The 21836-nt window shown below is 35.6% G+C and overlaps 1 long non-coding RNA gene across 3 annotated transcripts in view; it reads left to right on the forward strand.

The window, feature by feature from the left end:
* LOC116994243 overlaps positions 1 to 19642 on the forward strand; it is a 39800-nt gene extending 20158 nt beyond the window's left edge. The window contains exons 1-3 of one of the 3 annotated variants that reach the window (XR_004417438.1): positions 4054 to 6976; positions 7890 to 8054; positions 19127 to 19642. This is a non-coding gene — a long non-coding RNA (uncharacterized LOC116994243). Of the gene's footprint in view, positions 1 to 4053; positions 6977 to 7889; positions 8873 to 13964; positions 14990 to 19126 lie in introns of those variants that run through there. The other 2 variants (XR_004417437.1, XR_004417442.1) reach the window with 2 other exon arrangements.
* The last annotated feature ends 2194 nt before the right edge of the window (positions 19643 to 21836 follow it).

The raw sequence follows: 21836 nt of genomic DNA on the forward strand, positions 1-21836 counted from the left end.
CGTGGGTTTAAGCATAACTTTGGACATTATTTTGAAACACATGTGTCCTAGATCTATGGATTAAAAGATTGTGAAATGTTGTTTTTTTATTTTGCCTCAAGAAAGAAAAATACGGCTGTGACAGCGTGCGAAAGGAGGGAACTTTGTGCTAACATAAGATTACAAACATGTGTTGGTGTCTATTCTGGAAAATTCCAGTGAAGTCAATAATACTATTTTGCTTTCATACTATCTAATTAAATCCAATGTTATTCCTCAATTTCTTTGGTATCGCCCCAAACAAAAGAAAGCTGAAAATATTTGTCAGTGTTCTTGAAGAGAAGTACACTACAATGTGTTTTCCCTCATACAAAAAGGACTAATTCACATGCAATGCACCAGCACGCTATATTTCACATTCCCACTCAGAAATATACACATGTACTCATTCTCACAAGAGTATACAGTAGCTGCAGTCAGATTTATGTCTCTGTGGAGCAATTTGAAAGAGTGTGATCCAGAAACTAAGCTGAACATTAAGCCTGGAGGAGCTGTTAAGCAACAAGGCTTTGCTGATTAAAACATGAATTTTATTTTAGTTTATTTAATTCAGTTTGTATTCGGGTGTTTTATGTTAATTAACTCTTATGCAATTTTTATTAAATTTACTTTAGGCCCTAAATGAATATTTCAAGTTGCTATTGATAATTGTTTATCAGCTATGGAACCCAAATTGAATGTGTTGCCACATTTAATTCCCCACAAAATTATGAAAAAGAAGAGCTTCTTTATGGTCAAAGACAAGGATAGAAATTCAGGAGGTATAAATATAAACAGAAATCTGCACTGTACTCACTGTGCAAGCTGGAAAGCAACAACTTTGTTAGACTGGGATGACGACGATTTTTTGAAGAGTAGTAAGTCATAATCTTTCAATGCTTGTAAGAAGACACCTTGGAAGTCCTAGTTAGAGGATGCTCAAGCCCACATTAGGCCCTCAAAATGAAATAATTTGAAAGACCCCGCTTTGTACTGTTGCGGAGGATAGGAAGAGTTACCTCAGAGGAAAGCCCAAAACTTTTATTTTAATGTCCTCATCTGTATTTGGTCATGGTTGCCTGCATGTTTGAAGTGCTTCATATTCTATAATGCCTTACGAAACAGATTCAGTTCTGGTATAAGCAGATACAGTTTGACTGGCAGTTGTACTACAACACTGGGTAATCTTTTAAGTAATAAGTACTATCAGTAATAACATTATTAAAAAGCATTACTATCTTAGCTTTGCAGTGCAAGGCAGAGTGGAAAGATGATCTTGTTGTTACAGGACAGAAATTATGAGTTAGATATCCAATATCCAGGTTTATTATACACTTATTTAGCAAGCCAGGAGTAGTGTCTTCACTTCAGTAAATGTCTTTTCTGCAAAACTGCATACATTGTTGAGATTAATTTTTCTGTTTCTATGTTTAGCACCACCACAACAGGACAATTTAAAAGTATTCTGAGACATTAGCAGAGGTTTTCTGTTTGCCCTGCTGATATTCTCTAAAACAGTCTAAAGAATTTAAGTACTGTTATCTGTTACTATGCTTGCTATTTTTTAAAATTTTGACAAATGCAAAGCTGGTAACAGTAGACAAAATTCATTTATACACAGGCTAGGAACCTCAAGAAAGCGATGTGCATTAGACCCTTTCACATCTGGAAATTTCTGCAAGGTAGTTCAGCTCTTCAGTGTCTTCTCTCTTAAAGCCACTTAAAGACAGTAACATCTGTTCTAATGGTTTTTGCTGATTGGTATGCCTGATGAACAGCAAATGGTCTGAAATCAGCAGTTTGTTTGTAGGCCATGCACTGCAAGTAGAAATAAGTCTAGGCAGTCAGCTTCTCTAAAAAGAATCAGGTGAATTGGCCCTCTCCAGGGCCAGAAGGACTTGCAGCCCCAGCAGATGGCTGCTTTACTCACAGGAAGTAGCTCTAATTGGGATGTTTGTAGAACAATGTGAGGTCAATGAAAAATGGTGCCAGCCACTGTGTTAAAGGACTGAAGAAGTATAATGGCTTTTATCACTTTGCTTCAGTCTTTTTGCTAAAAATAAGAGATGGTGTTCTTTTCTCCCTGCAGAAATTGGTGCTATGCTGTCCACTGACCCTATGAAACAAGTGATAGCAGTTACCGAGTTCATAAATGTGAGAGGACTTCTGGAGTTATAGATGGATACAGCCATGAAAATGTAGAAAGATGAAAAGGAAAAAAAAAGACGTTTTTGTGTCCTTCTCTAAAGAGAAAGGGCAATATTCTGTCTTGGAGTTGGTGCTTCAGCATCTACATGTTGAACAGTTCTTCTGGCTAATTTAGGAAATGGAGGTAGTGTTACTAAGAAAAGGTGGATTATTTGGTTATTTGTTTTCTGCCGTTTTCTGCCCACTCTTCAGGAACATGTCTGGAAAAAAAATCTTGGAGAAGTTTGTAATACTTCCTCTGCTCTTCCTTATGTCTTCCATTTTAGGGGCTTGCTGAAATTGAGCCAACAGTTTTCCTTCCCACAGAAAAATATGAAAAGGATAGCAGTGCTATGGGAAGAAACCTCTTCAAGGACCTTCAGCAGAGCAATTACATTATGGCAGAAAACAGATGGCAGATCTGAGTACTGGTAAAAGGATGTACAAGAAGCTAAGCTCATACACACTGTGAATTTTTTTTCCCCACTCAACTACTGGCTTCTCTCCTGTGTTTCTGGTACACTGGCTGAACATGCGTGACTGATGGCATAGATAACCTGAGTTCCATTCCCTCATTAGTGTTGTCAACTGCAAGAAGAAAAAATGCTGGTTTGTGCTAAAATCACGTTAATAATTAAAAATTTGTATTTTTAAAAATTATTTCAAGCTATTAAACTGAGAAATGGCACAAACGCAATTTGTTAAAATATTACACTCAGTGAAAAAGAATACTAAAGTTAAATTCCTACTTAACATTATTATCTGATAAGGCTTTCCTCATCTGACTATGCTGCACAAAGACAAAAGATAAACAGCATGTACTTTAGATGCTTGCAGTCTCTGGAAGATAGGGCCTTTGCCATTCTGCAGTAGGGGTTTAAATGTTTATTTTATGTGTGAGTGTAAATCCTCCCTGGAAAAAGCACTGGGGATGATGGAAGATTATGGGGTGCGATTTACTCACATCCGTATCCTGACAGACAAAATGCCTTGAAATGGTCCTCTATGTAATTTGTAAATTATCATAGAAGTAATAAAAGTAATGAAGAATGTGTACTGTTTCATATGTAGGAACTGTTATTTCGCATATCTGAGAATCTACTGGCAAAAGATTTGTATTTTAATTGCACTATTATTTCCAGCAAATCATCCACGGGTATTTTGGTTGGCTTTTTTTTGTTTTTAATGATGTGCACTTTTGCCCCACCCAGTGGCCTTTACCTAAACTGCCAGCTCTGCTTGTTTTTTGGAGGCGTTTTCACCCCTCCTGCCCAGTCTGCAGGGTGGATCTGCCACTGAAAACTGAACAAAAGCAGCATCTGTCCCCTGTTGCTACCCTGAGTATATTAGGCTATCATTATCTGCAATGACACTGCCATCTGTAATCTGCTCTGGGGCAAACACAGGCACTGCCAGTAGCTTCAGCACCACAGGCAGATGCTTCATCATGCAAGAAGATACATGAAGCCAAAATATACTGTACATGAATTCAAGTACTTGAGAAGAGAGAGAGCAGGAGAGGGAAGCCAGGAAATAAATGCTGTTCATGTGTCTCATCAACAAGGACAGAAACAAGGAAGCATAGGCTAGGTCAGGTGCATTACTCAGTCTAAAGAAATAGCAGGTATAAAAAAAGAGACTCATTTTATTGCACTAGGAAATCTGAGAGTCTATAACTTTTTATGGACTTTTATGTCTTCCCTCTTTTTACAAAAACCTTACAAAAATTGGTTTCAAATTTAATAAATAGAAGTTTCGGGGTCTTTTTTTCAAAATACCTGCACTCATCTGTAACAGATGAGGAAACAAAAACACACACACATTGAGATAGAAGATACAGACACAGAAAACAGATACTTTTCTCTTTTTTCTTGCATTTTTGTTATTTTCTTCTCCTAAATCTCAGAATTTTTATGTAGATCTCCATCTTCCTCTCTCTGAACCAATGTCTGTCATGCTCTCAAGGAAATAACTCTCTCCCTGCACCCCGTTGTCACATGCAAAGGCATAAGTGCAAAAGAGAAAAATAAATATTTTCAGAAGCCACAAGCATTCTGGCCAATAATCTTTTATACTGTCTTTGAAGGTTGGAATGCAAAATCCTGTATTTGAGGTAATATCATGATTTGTCTACCTGCAAGACATTAATTCAAAGAACACAGTTATCTATCTTTTTGTTATAAACTAGATACTTACTGAATATGTACCCTGTATGTTTATTACAACACTTACTAGGTCTCTTGGCCAACACTTGACCTTCAGCATCATCTATCTTGTATTCATACAGCAAAAGAGACCCACTATCAATAAAATATGCACTTTCCTTCCAGAATGAAATGCCTTCAACAGGTACTTCACTATTCTATGAAGATGTTAACAGCATCAATTTCCAGAAGTCCCCTAATACATGGGGACCATCAGATCTGCATTGTGGTATCATTTTGTTCCTCCCTCTCTGTGTCCCTTCCCCCATGTGTGGTCTTAGGAATTTACTCTGGACATTCCAGAAATGGACTGCATTGCTGCAGGCAAAAATCCATCTCCTGAAATATGCAAAATACACATGCTCTTACATGACCATACACAGCACATATATAAATCAGTAATGTTTTCCCCACTACTTCAACTGCTCCATTAAAAAAAAAAAAAAAAAAAAAGTAATTAAGGCCTGCTGTATTTTCACAGAAGTAGAGAAAAATATTTTTTTCTATTAATATGTTGAATTACACAACCAGCTTTAATGAAAATTAAGTATGGAAGAGAGGACTGTAATGATTTGGTACTGAACAGGAAAAAGAAAAAAAAAACCACCCTGAAGGATTCTGGCTTCCTAATGCACAAATTGTTGTACGTCACCCTCCAGTCACTCTTATTGAGCCACAAGGACACCGTCTCGTTGTGGGAGGGAAGGTATGAATTGTTACCTTTGTATGAGGTGGTCCAGTGCTGCCTCTATCAAGATTAAGTAGGTCAAATATAAGAGCCCAAGCACACACTGTGTTTTGCAGTAGGAGTTTGGAGTTTAACAGACAAGCAACCATCCAGGCAGCAGCAGGGATCACATTGTATATCAGACAATATTTTTCTGAGACACTCTGCTTCCAAATAAGAGCAAAGTATCTTTAACATGTCTAGAGGGAAAATGGTGCTTTCACTGTGTTTTTTTCATATGGTAAAGGTTCTGTAGGCACTCTTTACACATCATCACAAGAATTCTACTGTCTGGGCATTTTTACAGGCTTGTTGTAGTATTCCATACATTGTTACTTCCTTTCTAAAAGGAGCCTAAAATGTAAAAATACAGCCCTAAAGAGTTAAATCAATTGAAGCTATTCTAAACTTGCCACATTAGTCTAGGGGAAGTTTCAGGGGGTTGTCAATTTTAATTAGAAATGGCAAATGATTGTGCACAATGCAGCAGATTATCAGGGCTACTTGTTAAATTATAAAAGGCTGGCTAAGCTTCAGAGTGAAGCTAGTGTCCAAATTAGAAAATCTGATAGTTTATAGTTTATGCTCACAAAAATAATTGCTTTTTCCTCCTTCCTTTAGCAGATTGTGTTCTTTGAGGGGGGAAAAAAAAAAAGAAAAAGCTTATAGATCTCCAGCTAATTTCTGTGAATTAAACCTGTGTTCACAATAATAAAACCAAGTAAAATGCCATGCCCTTTTATAAGCCTTATCTTTTTCTAGCATTTCTATTTTTTTATATTAAATCCATAATAACCCTTTGCATTTTTTCACTTCAGAAGACCATTTATTGTGAATTCTGAAAACATGTTGAACTAAAAAAGAAAAATAAAAAAAAAATGTCTGAGAAGAGGTGCTATGCATAGATAGAAAGAGAAGGAGGAGTAGCACACCACATACCTTTTCTATTAGGACTGTCTGACACAAAAGACAGCTGCTGCTGCAGCACTGAGGCAGAAGCCATGTCTTCCTCTACCAGTGTGGCCTGAGGAAAACTGACCTGGAACTGGACATGCACAAAATTGAAACTTGGGCTTCTGCGTCCTCCCCCATCATCCTTGGATGATGCGCAGTGTTGTTTAGACTTGACTTGTGGGACAATTCTGATGTCATGCCCAAGGTAATGTGCTGGTTTTCTTTCCTGTACACCTAACTCTGGAGAAAATACGAAGTCTTCTTGAAAGTTAATCTTCAAGCATTAGCTTATGTTCAAACACAGTTAAGAAAACACTGGGTAGGAAGCTTGAAAACTAAATTTTGAAGCAAAGCAAAATAGATTTCAGGAAAATCTATCAGAAATATACAATCTGAAGTTTGACTAGAAGTAGTTCCTAAGGTGTTGTAAGCAGATCTAACTACCCTAAATCTTGGATTCATTAACAAATTTTTTGTTGCCTATGAAACAAAGGTTTTCCAAGTTGCATGATTGCATGTAACCTCAAGCTCAATAGACAGTGCGCTATTGAAAAAAAAAAAAAAAAAAGAAGTGGAAGAAGTTTAAATCCTGCACTCTGAAGAGACAAGCAAACCAATGACAGTGTGATTCTGAAAAAAAAAATCTCAAGGATAAAGTGGGAATAGAAGTGAAAATCCAATTTCTGTGTATCAAGTCCAGCCTCTACTGATTATTTGAGTTGCATTGGCACCTGAGAGAAAAAATAAGACAACTTGAAAATGTACCAACCATACATCTTCCCTCTCTACAGTGATGTAGTCCTCTTCTATCTGTCACATGATCAACAACCAGATGCTTTGCTGAGGTCAAATGATTCCCAGTACACGTCAAAGGGGTCAGAGAAAGGTATGGTGAAGAGCTATATTTAATTTTCTCCGTTTTCTTCCTCCCCTTCCTCCCTCCTTCCCGCTTTCTTTTCTCCAACTCTCTCTCTTTCTCATATAGTGTGTTGACTGTCAAAACAGCATATCTGCACTAACATATTCCATCTAGAAATAATCTCTTGCAAAGTAGCTTATTAAAGAGTAAACCTGTATAATGATTAATTTCATTAAGCAACATTCTTCCCTGAAGGCTCCTGTTTGTAATGAAATCTTCAGACAATCACTACCAAGGGAAGAAATATGCCTGCTAAGAGCATTGCAAAATAATTATCAAATGACAAAATATGACATACCAACCTATTTAGATGATTGAGTAATAGTACTCTAAAGAACACCACCCCACCTCCTCACGCTCCTTTTTTTCATCTACATTCAAGCAGTTTACACTGCATAGTGCAAAATGACCACCAACTTAACTAAAACTTTATAATACCAAACCTCTCTCAATAGAGCACACTGAAAACATACAAAACAAACACTGTGAACTAGAGAATCCTTAATTTTAAAATGTTGACACACATTGTATATCCCAGAACTGAGTATGTTCAGGGGGGATACTTACTGTATCTCTATATGTCACAGTAATTTAATTAAATCCTGAATGTTTTGTTACAGATTTTACCAAATGTAGGAAATACGAAAACTGCCCAACACACCCAAGAAATAGGATTTTCTTAAAACCATAATTTAGAGAGCTGATTAAAGCTGTTTGTGGAATCTGTAATAAGGAGCTTGTTTATACGTACTTATTGGATGAAAATATCTCGACACCAAGACTCGAGAAAGACTTATTTCAAATTAAAATAAGCTTCATTTAAAAGCAAGACATTAAGTTTACAGTGGACAATGTGTTTTTTTTTCTTTTCTCTACACAGACAATTATCTTGTACTGACAAGAAACTATACTGAAGAGGCCTTGCTCTGAAGGAATAAAGAATATCTGCATTGTGCACACATTCTTGTGCTGAATATTTACATTTGCCTACAAGAGTTTAGACTCCAGTAAATAAGGATTATGCGGTGGATCTGCCCTTACAAAGGTTTGCTTACTGTGTGAAAAAGCTAGCTTCCTCTATTGCTCCATTTATTGCTGATTTTCTTTTCATTTCTCGAGAACTTAGAGATAAAACATGTTTTGAACCTTTTTTCGATAAAGTTGCCTCATGTGCACAATTCACCCTGTATCTCAACCTCTGCATTTTGCTAGTTTGCTCTAATTTATTTAAATGTAAGCATCTTTCAGCACAGCTTTGTTCTGTTCTATATTAAAATGATTGCAAAGATATTAAATTTTCAGAATAGGTATTAGCTCAAACTACAGAATGGGCATTCTAGTAGAAGAATTCTGATTATTCAGCAATGCAACTCATACTTTTAGTGTTCTGCACAGAACAGATGATGTAATCCCAATTCCCCTACTGTTGCAACTATCTGAGCTAGGAGTTGAAGAAAAGGAATAAGATAAGCAGGAGGAAAGTGTGTCTATCGTAAAATGTTTTTTTCCAATTATCTTGTTTTATGTTTAAAATAAAATTATGAACTTCAGGAAAGTACTGTTTTTCATTATTTTTATCATGGTTTTGAGAAAACAGGATTCTATTTCCTTAGTAGATAGCAGTTTTTTTAGCATTCAAAAAGTTGCAAAATGTTTACAATTTCCTGTCTATTATAAGCAACATAATTTATTCAGTAATTAAAATGCAGTAATTGCCATTATGAGTTCAATATTTGCTCACAATTATTGCATGTCAATATCAGAGACAATTTGAAATTACACTTTCCTTACCATGGGAAGGTATGCCCTCATTCATATCCCATGCAGAGCACTGCATTAACCACCACTGACACTCTCATTAACTCCTGGATCTTTAGAGCTATATTTGGTGTGCTGTGTAGGATCATCTTTCATGCGTACTCTCACCGTGCTGTGTAGATACATTCATCTTTTACCTTTCATTTCCTCTTTTTCATCATCTCCAAATGAAGGCTAAATGGAAACCATTTCAATGAAGGATACAGTTATCACTCCCTAGCACTGCCTCAAGTACCTGAGATTTTCACATCATTTCTGTAATTCTTGGATGGTTACAGAATAGATTTGTTTCCAGGTTCGCACTCCTGCCATTACAGCAGAGAGAGTACTTAATTGCTGTGGCAATTCACTTCCTCACTTTTAACATATAAGGCCAGTGAATAAAGAGAGGGAGGAGGTGCTGTATCTTGAAACTAAAGCATATTGCAATAGTCTGCACTGAGCATGGAAGGAGAAAGACAGGTCCCAAAATGTGAATCTTGCTGCTGCAAACGACAGCGCTCCACACCCCAAACCCACTGTGATTGTGCTCTCCCTGCCCACTCACTCTCCTCTCTGCTCCATTAAATTCAATTTCAGCCTATTAAGCTCAAGAGTCAAGAAAAAGAACTTTAAAGAAAGTTACTTAATATTAATTTGAACTCCAAAGTATTCCAGTGAAGGAAAAAAAAATCAGTGTTGTTGAGATGTGCAATATTTTACATAATAAGGCTGGAGAAATAATGAAAAAAAGTTCAATATTATTCCTAAAACTTGTAAAATCTGTAAATGAACTGTTTGGTAAATATAGCTCTTCCAACCAAGCCCACAAAATAATATATTACAGATACTTTAAAATACTACATACAAAATGTGGGAAAATACATTACATTTATAATTTGATGAACAGTGTAATGAGACATTCACAGAAGCTATTGCTCTTCTTGCACATTGAGAGTTATGGTGTATGAATGGGTTATTACTAATCAGATTTCCATGGTTATTGTAGAATTTATCTCCTTTGCATACTACTAAGTGCAACTTCACAACTACTTGTTCTTCAAGGTATTTAAAAAGGAGAATAGTTATTTAATTTTCTTTGAACTTGATGAAATCTGACCTCAAAATAATAAAATATCTTCTAGTAAACTCTATTTAGATATGATAAATTTGGCCCATCAAAATGATTAAATTTTATTCTTCCTGTTCCTGCTCCACTTTTTTTACATTAGAACTTGGTCGTATGAAAGTTGACATAATTATAACATCTATGATTAAAGTATGATCAGGATTTTTTGGATCCTTTGAACTTGATACTACTGTGTCCAGACTGCTCTTCTCTATGTTGGATGCTGGGTTTTTTGATAAACTTAACACATAGCAAGTTCAATCACCATGCAAATCTATGAGAAATTCAATAGCTAAATTATCCACTAAAGCATCCTCACTATTTTCCATCAGATTGTACCAGGAGACAATTAGACTAATCAAGTATAGTGTACTTAGTCTTGGATTCAGTGTAGTCAAGGGCAGAAATTATTGAATGCTATCCAAAGAAATCTGTGGTGGTGTTGCTCTCACCAACACCTTTCCCAGATCCTTAGAGATTTCAGAATATCACTTAAAACTGGGGAATTATTTTGACTCTTTGAATGATGTACATAGTCAAACAGAATAGAGTGGAGAAGACATTTGTTTCAGTATGCTTGAATGAAGTATTCATGGAATCACTGAATCATTTAGGTTGGAAAAGACCTCTAAGATCTAGCCCAGATGTAATGGAGTTAATTCAGTAATTAGGGCCTTTTTCTGTGTTACAAATCAATGGAAAAACAAAAATCCTCATCATTATTTTTGAAAGGGAAAGCAAAACTTTTTCCAAAACAATAGTTTTCCACTACCTACCCACATCATAGAGTAGTTGAGGCAGGAATCCCAGTCTGCTGGTTAGCAATTTGGCTGGTATTGTACTCTCTAGCACTGGATCTTTGTAATGTCAAAGTTACCAATAAAGCTGCCTGAGAAGTAGATTGTTTTCTATGCAAAATATTTGAGTTATAAAATCACTGTATTTTTTCAATAATAGTTTCTACTTTTAGCAAATAGATATATCTTCCCCCTGGGAGATGAAAACTCAGTACATTTAAAAAATAGTCATGTTACATGTTGGCCAAAAGTGCATCAAGGGGAAAAATCTTTGCTAATGAACCAAACCTACTGAGAGTAGTGGCATGAGGCTTCTGAATACCCATGGGGCATTATTATCAGCAGATGTGAATAAAATGTTTCAGCTGAGTATTTCTGACATTCAGGTGTTTTTGGGTTTGTTGAACAGATGTAATTTTCTGCAGAGGGCAGACACATCTATCTAATTTTTATTTTAGCCAAAATCTATTTAATGTGCTTACAGAAAATATTTTCATGAGATATTTGTGTACATGCATCTCTTTCTTCTGCCTTGTACCCTACCACAAAACCAAGAATTATTTCATTACTGTTGGATTTGTTTTGCTTCCTTGCTCTCAGAGAGATACCGTGTTTGAGAGAGAGCATCTTTTCAAACACAATATTCACTTTGATATTAACAAAAATAGTAAGAAAATAGAATAAAAACAAAAATGTAATTGCTTTTGCTGCATGACTGATTGCTTCCACAATACAATTAAGCAGAAGGGAAAAATTACTGCACTTTGGCAGTTAATTCAGAGTGTAGCACACCAGTAATCCTCAAAGAACTTAATTTTCTGCCAAAACTAAAGAAAGTACATTAAAAAAAATCTGATCACCAGTAAAGGTGATTCAAACAATTGTTTTTAAGCATTTGGACTAGTGCTGCTTGACATCTTTGTCAGTGACACTAACTGTGATAGAGTGCACCCTCAGTAAGTTTGCCAATGACACCTGACTGTATGGTGCAGCTGACCTGCTGGGGGTAAGACTTGTCATCCAAAGGGACTTTGACAGGCTTGAGAAGTGGTATATGAGAAACTCGTGAGGTTCAACCAGGCTGAGTGCAAGGTCCTACACATGGGTTAGGGCAATCTCAAGCACAGATACTGACTGGGAGGAGAGTGGCTTGATAGCAGCCCTGAGGAGAAGGACTTGAGGATGCTGGCTGATAAGAAGCTCAGCATGACCTGGCAATGTGCAGTTGCAGCCCACAAAGCCAATCATGCCCTGGGCTGCATCCAAAGCAGTGGAGACAGCAGAAGAGAGGGGATTCTGTCCCTTTGCTCCGCCCTCATGAGACTGCACCTGGAGAGCTGCATGCAGCTCTGGGGTCCCCAGCACAGAAACGGCATGGACCGCCTGGAACAAGTCCAGATAGGGACCATGAAGCTGATCAGAGGGCTGGAGCACATCTTCCATGAAGACAAGCTGAGGCAGCTGGGCTTACTGACTGGAGAAGAAACTGCTACAAGGTCTTCTTTAAGCTTCAAATACCTGAAAGCAACCTGCAAGAAAGCTGAGAGGAGCTTTTACAAGGGCATGTAGTGATAGGACATGGGGGTATGGCTTTAAACTGGAAGAGGGCAGATTTCACCCAGATGTTAGGAAGAAATTCAGTACTGTGAGGGTAGTGTGGCACTGGGAGAGGTTTCTCAGAGAGGCTGTGGAGGCCCCATCCTTGGAAGTGCTCAAGGTCAGGCTGGATGGGCTTTTGAGCAGCCTGGTATAGTGGAAGGTACCCTTATCCATGGTGGGGATTGGAATTTGAACTAGATGATTTTTGAGGTCCCTTCCCACCCCAACCATTCTAGGATTTCATGATTCTGTGAAGAATATTAATCTACACATTCTAAATTTCTGTAAGACCACAAACAGATTGCCAACCCTGCCTCGAATTGAAGGAAACAGTTTTTCCTTCAACAGAATTTTTACCTACTAACTAAACCATCATTATATCATGCAGCAAAACATTATTTCTTTAATGTTATGGAAGAATAGCTTTGACAGATCTAAATATATAAGAGAAAAGAATGGTATTTGGTTTATTAAATAAAGAAACAAACTCACGTGTATGAGTAAAAGCATATCTATATTTTCATATCTCTCTCTGTATATAGGTATGTTTACACTCACTTTACAATCACAGGTATGTCTACATACTCACTTATATATACACATATCATTTGGCTCATGCCAAACTACTCTTACTCTTTAGGTGGCAACAGGTTTATCCACCTATTAATACAATATTACCTAGGTGCACACTATAGTGATTTTACTCACTATTTAAAGGTTTTCTAATTTTTGAGGCACAAAACAGCATGAGATGATGGTGATACTTTAATGGATTAACACTGACATTTTAACTTCAGTTAATTTCCTTTTTTGACTTTAAATTATGTGATCTGTTTCAGTAGCACATGGCTAAGGTTTGTGCTGTCTGTAAAAGAAGTAATTTTCCTTTTAGTTTTCTTTGCTTTAGATATGTACAAATTTATATACAGCATGATATCTCACTTTAACAAATCTGCTTAATAGTAGTAGTAGAGGAAGGAAAAGTAATAATAACATAGTCATAGTAATTGTAAAATCTTGCAAAATCTACTTCCTCCAGGTGGCAGAGGTGAAATCAAATTGGCATTTCTGTATGCTCAGAACAATAAGATTTTTGTGAATGTTCTGATATTTCTGTTTCATATCTTATCCTCTTATTTTGTTATAAAAAATCAATTTTAAAGCCATTTGTACTTACAAGTGAGGAAAACTATGCTCTTCTGCAGGTAAAGTCCCAGCTCTGCAAGAATGAGTGCAGTAGAAAAAGTGTGAGACACTGAGTAGAGCAAATATGTAAACACTGCTTGGTTGAAAGCCTTATCTATTTAAAGTTAATGCAGGCTTTTGAAAGCAAGTGCTTTGTGTGTTCATTTATTCATCTATCTAATTCACAGTTACTTATAGTAGTCTGGCAGCAGATACTTGAATAATTATAACTGGCTCACCTGTTGTGTCCTGTATTTCATTTGATAAAGGACAAAATACTAATTCAAACTCAAAAATGTGCCTGTCTTCTGTTTCCTGACAATGCAAACATCCCCCCAGTAACTGTGTCAGGCTCCAAGACTCTCCTTAATAAGAAAATTACTCAGAACACACTTTATTCTTAAACTATAATAATAACTAGTATTAAGTGAAATATTTTTTTTTTTAGTTCTCTCCACTGATTCATTTGGAGACAAGTTTTGAAGGTATATCAGCAGTCTGCTGTCTGAGGATTCTCTTTACCACAGCAAGAGAAGAAATAATGCTGCAGGATCTTAATCACTTCTCTTAAATGCATTGTGAGAGAAATAGAACAAGAACAGAAAATGTATCCAGCTGTCTTCTCTCTGTTCTTTTTTTCCTAATTTGTGCTTGTTATCCAAAGAAAAAAAATGTCTAAGCTTTGACTGTACTTTAAAAATTCCCAAACAAGTAGTTCTATATAAAACATAGTCTCAGTGACAGAAGAATTCTGATGCAGTTGCCAGAGAAAAGAATTCCATTATTAAAATTTTGGGCCTTTTTAAAACCTGTGATACCGATAAAAGACTTTGTTGATATTCAATACATTTTATTTTGAGAATTTACACAAAGACATCAGTGATTTTTCTCAAAATTTCCAATAAAAAATATAAGGCAATCATTTCCCTGTGGTCCAATACCCTGATGAATCACACAAGAGAAAAAAGTGACTAGACATAAAAAATTATGGAGCGTGATAGCAGCAGACAAGTTGGGTTAGAAAAAAAGCAAATAAGCTGAAGACATGCTAATTCATAATGATATGTGGATGTATTAATGTAAGAATGAACTACTATACACATATGCACATGGGGTCAAACTGAGAAAAGCAAATCTTGCAACTGAGCAAGCGATAAAGATAGGTATAGATAAGGCACAGATAGGATAGAAATAGATGGGTTGAATAAAGAATGCAACTTTTAGCAAAAAATAACACTGAAATGTTTCCATGAAATTATATTTTTATCCTTGCATAGTTTTTCCCCCTCCATGTCAAATAAAATATATATGGAAATGTAGTTATGATATATAGTTAAAAGAACAGCTACTAAAAATAAGGATGCTTTTAAGTATACTGTTGGGAGGTGACTTGATGAATGTATGTTTTCCAAGTAAAAAGGATAAATTAATACCACAGAACCAACTTAACAGATATATGTTTTTAACATCAAATTGACTACCTTTCTTAAAAACAAAACAAAACAAAACACAACAAAACACAATAAAAAGAAAGGTAAGCTTAAGGAAAATAAAAAGAAAAAGGAAAAAAATGTTTTGAACCTTTCTTTTTAATTTGGTTATGGTTTTGTTTGTAGTTTAAATAATTTAAGTCTATTAGCATCTGCATTCCATTCCTGAATGATAGGAATTCCCCACTGAAGACATATGGAAGCATTAGAAATCTGAAAAAAGCCTCACCATTTTGAAAACTGGGATGATGTTTACTATTGCAACATCTAGCACAGGTCTCATCCCTAAGGCACGTACATGGTAAATTATCATTAGACAGAGATGAAAATAAGCTAACATACATCAGCAGAATATATCAGCAATTTCCATGCTGGGACCATGATTTTCTGCAGGGTGGAGACAGGATAGAAAAGGCTTAAGAAGACATTTGTACCTACACAGCACACTGGTACTTCACAGCCCAGAAATTCTCAATATGCACACAAACAAACCCTCAGCGAAACCAGCAGCTCAGTGAGATTTAGACACTAATTTTATCTAAGTCTACTACCTTTTGATCAAGAGTTTTGGTGTGGATCAGTCACTAAGACTGCTTAAAAGAAGCCTGTGCTTTGAAAGGTTTTTCTAGTAACCAGACATAGGGGAATTCAGTGATTTTTTCTTTTTTTTTTTTAACTGTGTGCATGCATGTTGGCATCCATTCTGATTTTGCAAAAAGGACCACATTTTACAATCCGAAAATGAACACAAAACTATTTGCATAACATCTGCACTGCATGGAGGATTGGAACACTACAGCAATTAGGTTCATGCTCTATTCACTTGCAATTCAGACTACTACTATATTTGAGCTAATTTAATGTTTAGTTAAACGAGAAGACGTATTTTTATTTTCCCTTAATGAATAATGCTGTATCAGAAACCATCACATGAACTGTTTTACTTTTAAGCAGGTAGCTCTAAAAATATTTTCCAAATATATTTTTAAAATGAAAGAAACTTTGAAGGATACTAATTTAATCTGTTTAATATGTGACTGTTTTCATCTACAGTGTGTGTTTTAATTTGACTGATTTTACACAGCTGTCATTCTACAGCCTATAATCTGTACGCATATGATATAAGCATAACCTTTAATGAACAAGATTCACAGGCAAAAGTTGTTAATATAATGCTAGCATAGCAGCACCTGCCAACACCTCTACAATTAGAAGTCTGTGTCAGCATTTCAATTATAAAGCAACTTCTAATTTACAGGATCATAACTTGACAGTAAAAATTCTTTCTGTGTTGTAAGTTGACATGCAAGGTCTCAGTTCAAAGCATTTTTATTAATACAGGTTTAAATTGGTTTAGATATTATGAAGTTATAGAAGACTGCAGTAAAAAATGAAAACACTCTGTGGATGTTTTTTCATCACCACTGTAGCTCAAATACTTTGAAAGGGAAATCCACAAACATCACACTTATTTATGCATAATTAGGATCAGTGACTGATTTTTTTTCTATTAATTTAATAGTAAGAGCTGAATTTTAGAACTCCAAAATATTATATTTATTTCTGTTCTTTTGGGGATGCATATTTATCATCAACATTAAATATAATGCATTAATTGTTTAAAATACTTATTTCTGAGCGCAACAATTCACTGCTGCAGCAGACCATGGCAGTAAATGTGTGATCCTATGGAACAGAGGTCTCTCCATAAAGACATATCATTTACTAATAGCATTTCCATGAATTACAAATTTCCCAAGTGTGTATTGACACAATTGTTCCAGCTGAGAAATTACCGTGTACTGTGTCAATAAGCTACTTATCATAGTTGCCTATTGCTTTGCACTGACACAGCAACTACTAACTACTGCTCAGACATTGCACTATCTGTTGTGGAAAGGAAATAATTTTCGGTTTGTGACAGGGTTAGGATCCACTGAGGGAGATAAATGACAAGGATTTCATTCTATTCTTAGATGGGTGGCTGAAAGAGGCAAAAATGTCAATAACAACTAGATCATTTTTGTGACCTTGCTGAGAATATTCCCCTCCACCCTTTTTCTAGCCCTTTCATGCTGTTTTCAAAGCCCTGGAGAACTGAAAAGCATTGTGAGGAGCTCCTAGAGTCCAACAGTTACATGGAGTAATGTGCAAAGGTTCACATTGCATTCTTTTGTTGCCTGATAGAAAAGTGCACCTGAGCTTGACAGGAAAAGTAAAGAGAATTACCTCTGAGGAAGGTCAGCATACTGTGGGCAACCTGAGGTGCTGGAGAAAAGGTAGCTTGACAGCCACATAAGCAGAGGAAGCTTCTTGGAAGAGCCAACAACTGGCTCATGGGCCAGAGCTTGATACAGAGCTCTTTATCTGGGACACACTGCTACACAAACTCATCCATGTAGCAGCTGCTCCGTGGCACAGAGAATCCACACCTCCCTGCAAACGACTGTGCAGCCAAAAAGACAGCTCCTGGAAATGTTTTCCAAGCAAGGTGTTAAATCTGTGCACTTCACAACCACGTTAGCCCTCTTGTGGGCAGGGCAGCTCTTTCCCTGCTGGGTCACATTGCTCCCACAGGTGGAAACCTATTGTGTCATGGTTCCAGCAGTGCTCCAGTGTCAGAGCTCCAGGGCTGCAAGCAGAAGCAGTGACTTGCCCTGCTGTAGGGATTTATCGGTCTCAAAATATGTTATGGTGTCTTGTACTAAGCCCTTTAAGCTCAAAAACAGTGTCAGTAAATACAGTTTGCTGCTGGGCAGTAATTAGTGGTTTGTAAATGCATTTGAAATTCATTTTAATAAAGTTATCACAAGGGGAAGTTGGGGGAACAAAGTTATCAAACAAAAAAAAGAGTATTCACACAAATAAGGTGGGCTTCTTTTCTAATCCTTCACCTCCATGTACTGCTATCACATCCGAACTGCATTTGGCTGAACTATGACAACCATGCTAATACATTAGTCACACACACACACTCCTTTATCACTCTTCAATGCTCATTATTTTACAGGAAGCTGTTAATTTTTAGTCATTTTCTCTATTATTTCACAATTCCTTAAATCTACCAAAGTCTAAATATTGTTGGTGCTCCTCACTGTAATTTAGTGATTTGGTAAAGTCACAGTGTTTTCCATCATCTTTAAGAGGTCATAAGTACACATGGTAGTTCAGAAGTGTAGGGCATGATCTGTATTATTTATACACAACTCAACCAACACTGTACCACACAGTGGTATTTCTTCTATTGGTTTATTGTTTCCATTTAGAAGAAACAAAAATGAAATAAAATAAAATAAAATAAAATAAAATAAAATAAAAAAAATAAACTAAAATATATATATAAAAAAATTAAAGGCCTGGTCCTTATCTTATATTAAAGAATAAAGTTTTACTTCAGTCTTTTCAGAAAATTACGATTCTTACCTTCTTAATTAATCTTCTTGATTTAACATAATAGCGTGCTAATGGTCAGAAGACATGCTTTAAATAAATTTGAACTATCATATAATTGTGAAAAGTTATGCTAATCAAGAGCCTTTCTAATCTATATAATGAAAACCTAAAACATACTATTAGTCATTAACTTATGTTTTGGGTCTCTCATTTAAACTTGCAAGTTTTTCTACCTTTCTTGCAGATTATGACATTCAAACCTATCAGCTAGTGATAGTTCATCAGTACTTCACAGGGATTTTCTATCCAGAAAGTTTGGACCTGTATTTTCTGCAAACATTAAAATAAATATACTAGTTATCTTTATAAAATATTAGAAAACATCTTTGCAGCACCCTCTAGTGACACATTACCAAATCAGAATGTTCTGGAAAATGAAGTGACCAGGGAGACCAGGCTTGTTCATAAGAAAACCACTTTTGACATTACCATGATGGTAGAAGGTGTTCATGTTCACCATAAGGCAAACTACAAAGACCTTACCTCTCGGAGGCACTTATAAACAAAAATGCATTTTCTTGACCTGAAATCATTCCAGCAAATGAACTGGATTTATTTTGTTTGAAACTACTCTGGTAATATAAAATCAAATATGTTTTTGTATATCTATTAAGAATAAATTTACACCTGTGGAATTCCTAAGCCTCTTTTATTCCTTGTGACTCAGATCTGTCATTGTTCGGTGCTTCCTGTGTCAGTGTGTTCCTACAGCATGAAGATGTGACAGCAGACACCTGACAGCTGAAAGATCTGCTTCACTGCATGGAAATATTTGAGCATGACTTCTGGAATTTAGTAGAACTTGGCTCCTAAGCATATAAAATTAGCTAGAGATCAACTCATAACCTAAGCATATAAATATATTTTCTCTCCTTAAAACCACCATAGTCCAGGTGCTAATACAAAACCATGCATGTGTATGATAATTAGGCTTTATGACTGATTTATACCTAATATTGTAATTATCCAGTTTAGGAAACACTTCTTAATGAAGGGCAAAGATTTTTAGCAAGGTATTGGTGAGATTTGGTGGGTTTGTAATTGCATTAATGTTTGTGTTGCCATAAACTGAAATTATGCATATGACAGACTCATCTCTTTAAAAGAAAAGCTCTGGATATCATGTTGTGCAATTCAAATTTGGGCTTATGGGGTTTTGCTTTTTTTTTTTTTCTCTCTCCAAGAAAACAGCATGCACCTCTAATAAATCAATACAGAGCATAATTTCTCTGTGTGTGTTTGTGTGTGTATGTGCGTGAGAGATTTTTTGCCTTCAGAATTAAACTGCTTAGAAATATTGGCATAGAGCTTCTCATTCTGTTAAATGACAATTCACCAGTAGGGTATGACACTTCTTTCTCTCCTAAATCTGGATATATAATACTCAAAGAGGTATAATGGTGCAATTCACATTGCAGTGGCGATCTTAAGGAATTGTGATATTTTGAGTTGCTTTGCTACATTAAGAAGTGTGTCCCTTCAGAAGTAAGAAAAAGTTAGCAATGCAGTTTTCTCAGAAAAAGAAACATGACTACCTTCTTTCATTCTCTCATCTCTCTCCTCTAAAATAAGGCTTGCTATACTGCTACACACACATTAAAATGACAAGATAGAATGACAGCATTTTTGGTGTTGATACACACTGTGAAACCTAAGATCGTCCCACCTCCTTTCATTTATTCATAAATACTGAATAAATTAATCTGTTCTTTTCCTTCCCAATCTAATAACAAAATAATTTTAAGATATATTTTCTTTGTAAAGGTTCCTTGAATTCATCATTTCTTGCATGACATGCATGTTTGCATACATCACATATATTATTTACATAAACAATTATCAGGTAGAACAATGAATCACAGATCTTAGAAAAAATGTTTTATTCATTATCTCCTGCACACTCACATATAGTTTGAAGCCACCTGCAGTATTTATTGCTGGTATGTGTTTTCAAAGTATCCAGACATAAATTATATGTACAGAAAATTATTATCCCTTCTTTAAAAATAAACATTTATTATGTGAAACATTATAGCTGTACAGCAAATTTGCAGAAAAAAAGATAGCATTTCATAGAATTGCAAAATAGTTTATAGTACTATATACTATTGTATATAGTATACAGTTAACTTTAGATACCTTGAGAAAAGATAACTAAAAATAAAAAGGCATAAAAGCATTATTTTTAATATATTCATCAAGAGAATGTAAAATAATGGTATGCAATGTATGTACATGTAGCAGCAGCAGAGATATCTCTTCAAGGAAAACAGCTACTATTTTTTCCAACAGGTTATATTTTCCCTTTGAGGACCTCGAAATAAAGTAAAAGGCCCACTAAACTACTTGCTGTTTCAGGTTTTGCTGTAAATACTACACACTGACAGTGTTAGACACTGTTTTCTGTATCCAAACTCAAATTTAAGGGCATTTACTATGTAAAATAATGTGATTTCTATAAAAGCTATCATATGAAAATAGCAGTAAAAAATATGTATATGAAAATCAACTGTGAGTGTCTATTACAAGTCTCTGTTTCCTTTGTGGCCCAATATCACTGGTGCCTTTCACGCCATGACCATACCAGATCACTACACATCACTGCTTCTTTTGTAGTTTACTCAGACTAAAATTCCTCTTTGTTTTTCCTGTTCTACAGTTCTCTCTCAAGTAAGTTAATCTAACTCCAACAGATGTGTATTCACAACACAGAATGAGCCACCACAAATCAGTCACATCATATGGGTAGGAATTAAAAAGTGCATTAATCTTTAAAATTCTTTAGTGTACCAACAGACATAGTACCTTACCTATTCAGCAGAATCATTATTATATCACCACCTGTTTCTGTCAAAAAAATCATTTCTCACTTTTGATAATTCACCTCAAAAAGCTTCCTTGCATCCATCTGCAGCTAAAATCAGACGTAGAAATGCATCCTATTCTATTTTTTTCATTAACTTCTTTCTCCATTAAAAGTGTAGTTTTTCTAGATGTTTCATTAAATTTATTGAGATGTTGGATGGTTTTTTTTGTTTAATTTACCTAAAGAACCCTAAATAATTTTACAGGCACACATAGATCCAAATTTTGTTTTAAATGCCTCATCTGCAAAGAGTTCAGGGAATGTCAATTCATTCCATCTCAGGAATTTCCAAATATCAGATCTCCTCAAAGATCATGTGAAAGATCATATAAGTTCCTTTGCTCATATTTAAGGATACAAGAGGAAGCACATAATTTTGCATTAATTCAATGCTAATTCATTATCACAGATTCATTGACTCTTTCATTGCAATGCAAATGTCAGGTCAAGACTGTATATTTTCTGCTTTGAAAAGGATAAATTCAAATTTTATTTCCACAGAGGAGAATAT

The sequence above is a fragment of the Catharus ustulatus genome, chromosome 1 (genome assembly GCF_009819885.2).
Source record: "Catharus ustulatus isolate bCatUst1 chromosome 1, bCatUst1.pri.v2, whole genome shotgun sequence".
NCBI lineage: Eukaryota > Metazoa > Chordata > Aves > Passeriformes > Turdidae > Catharus > Catharus ustulatus.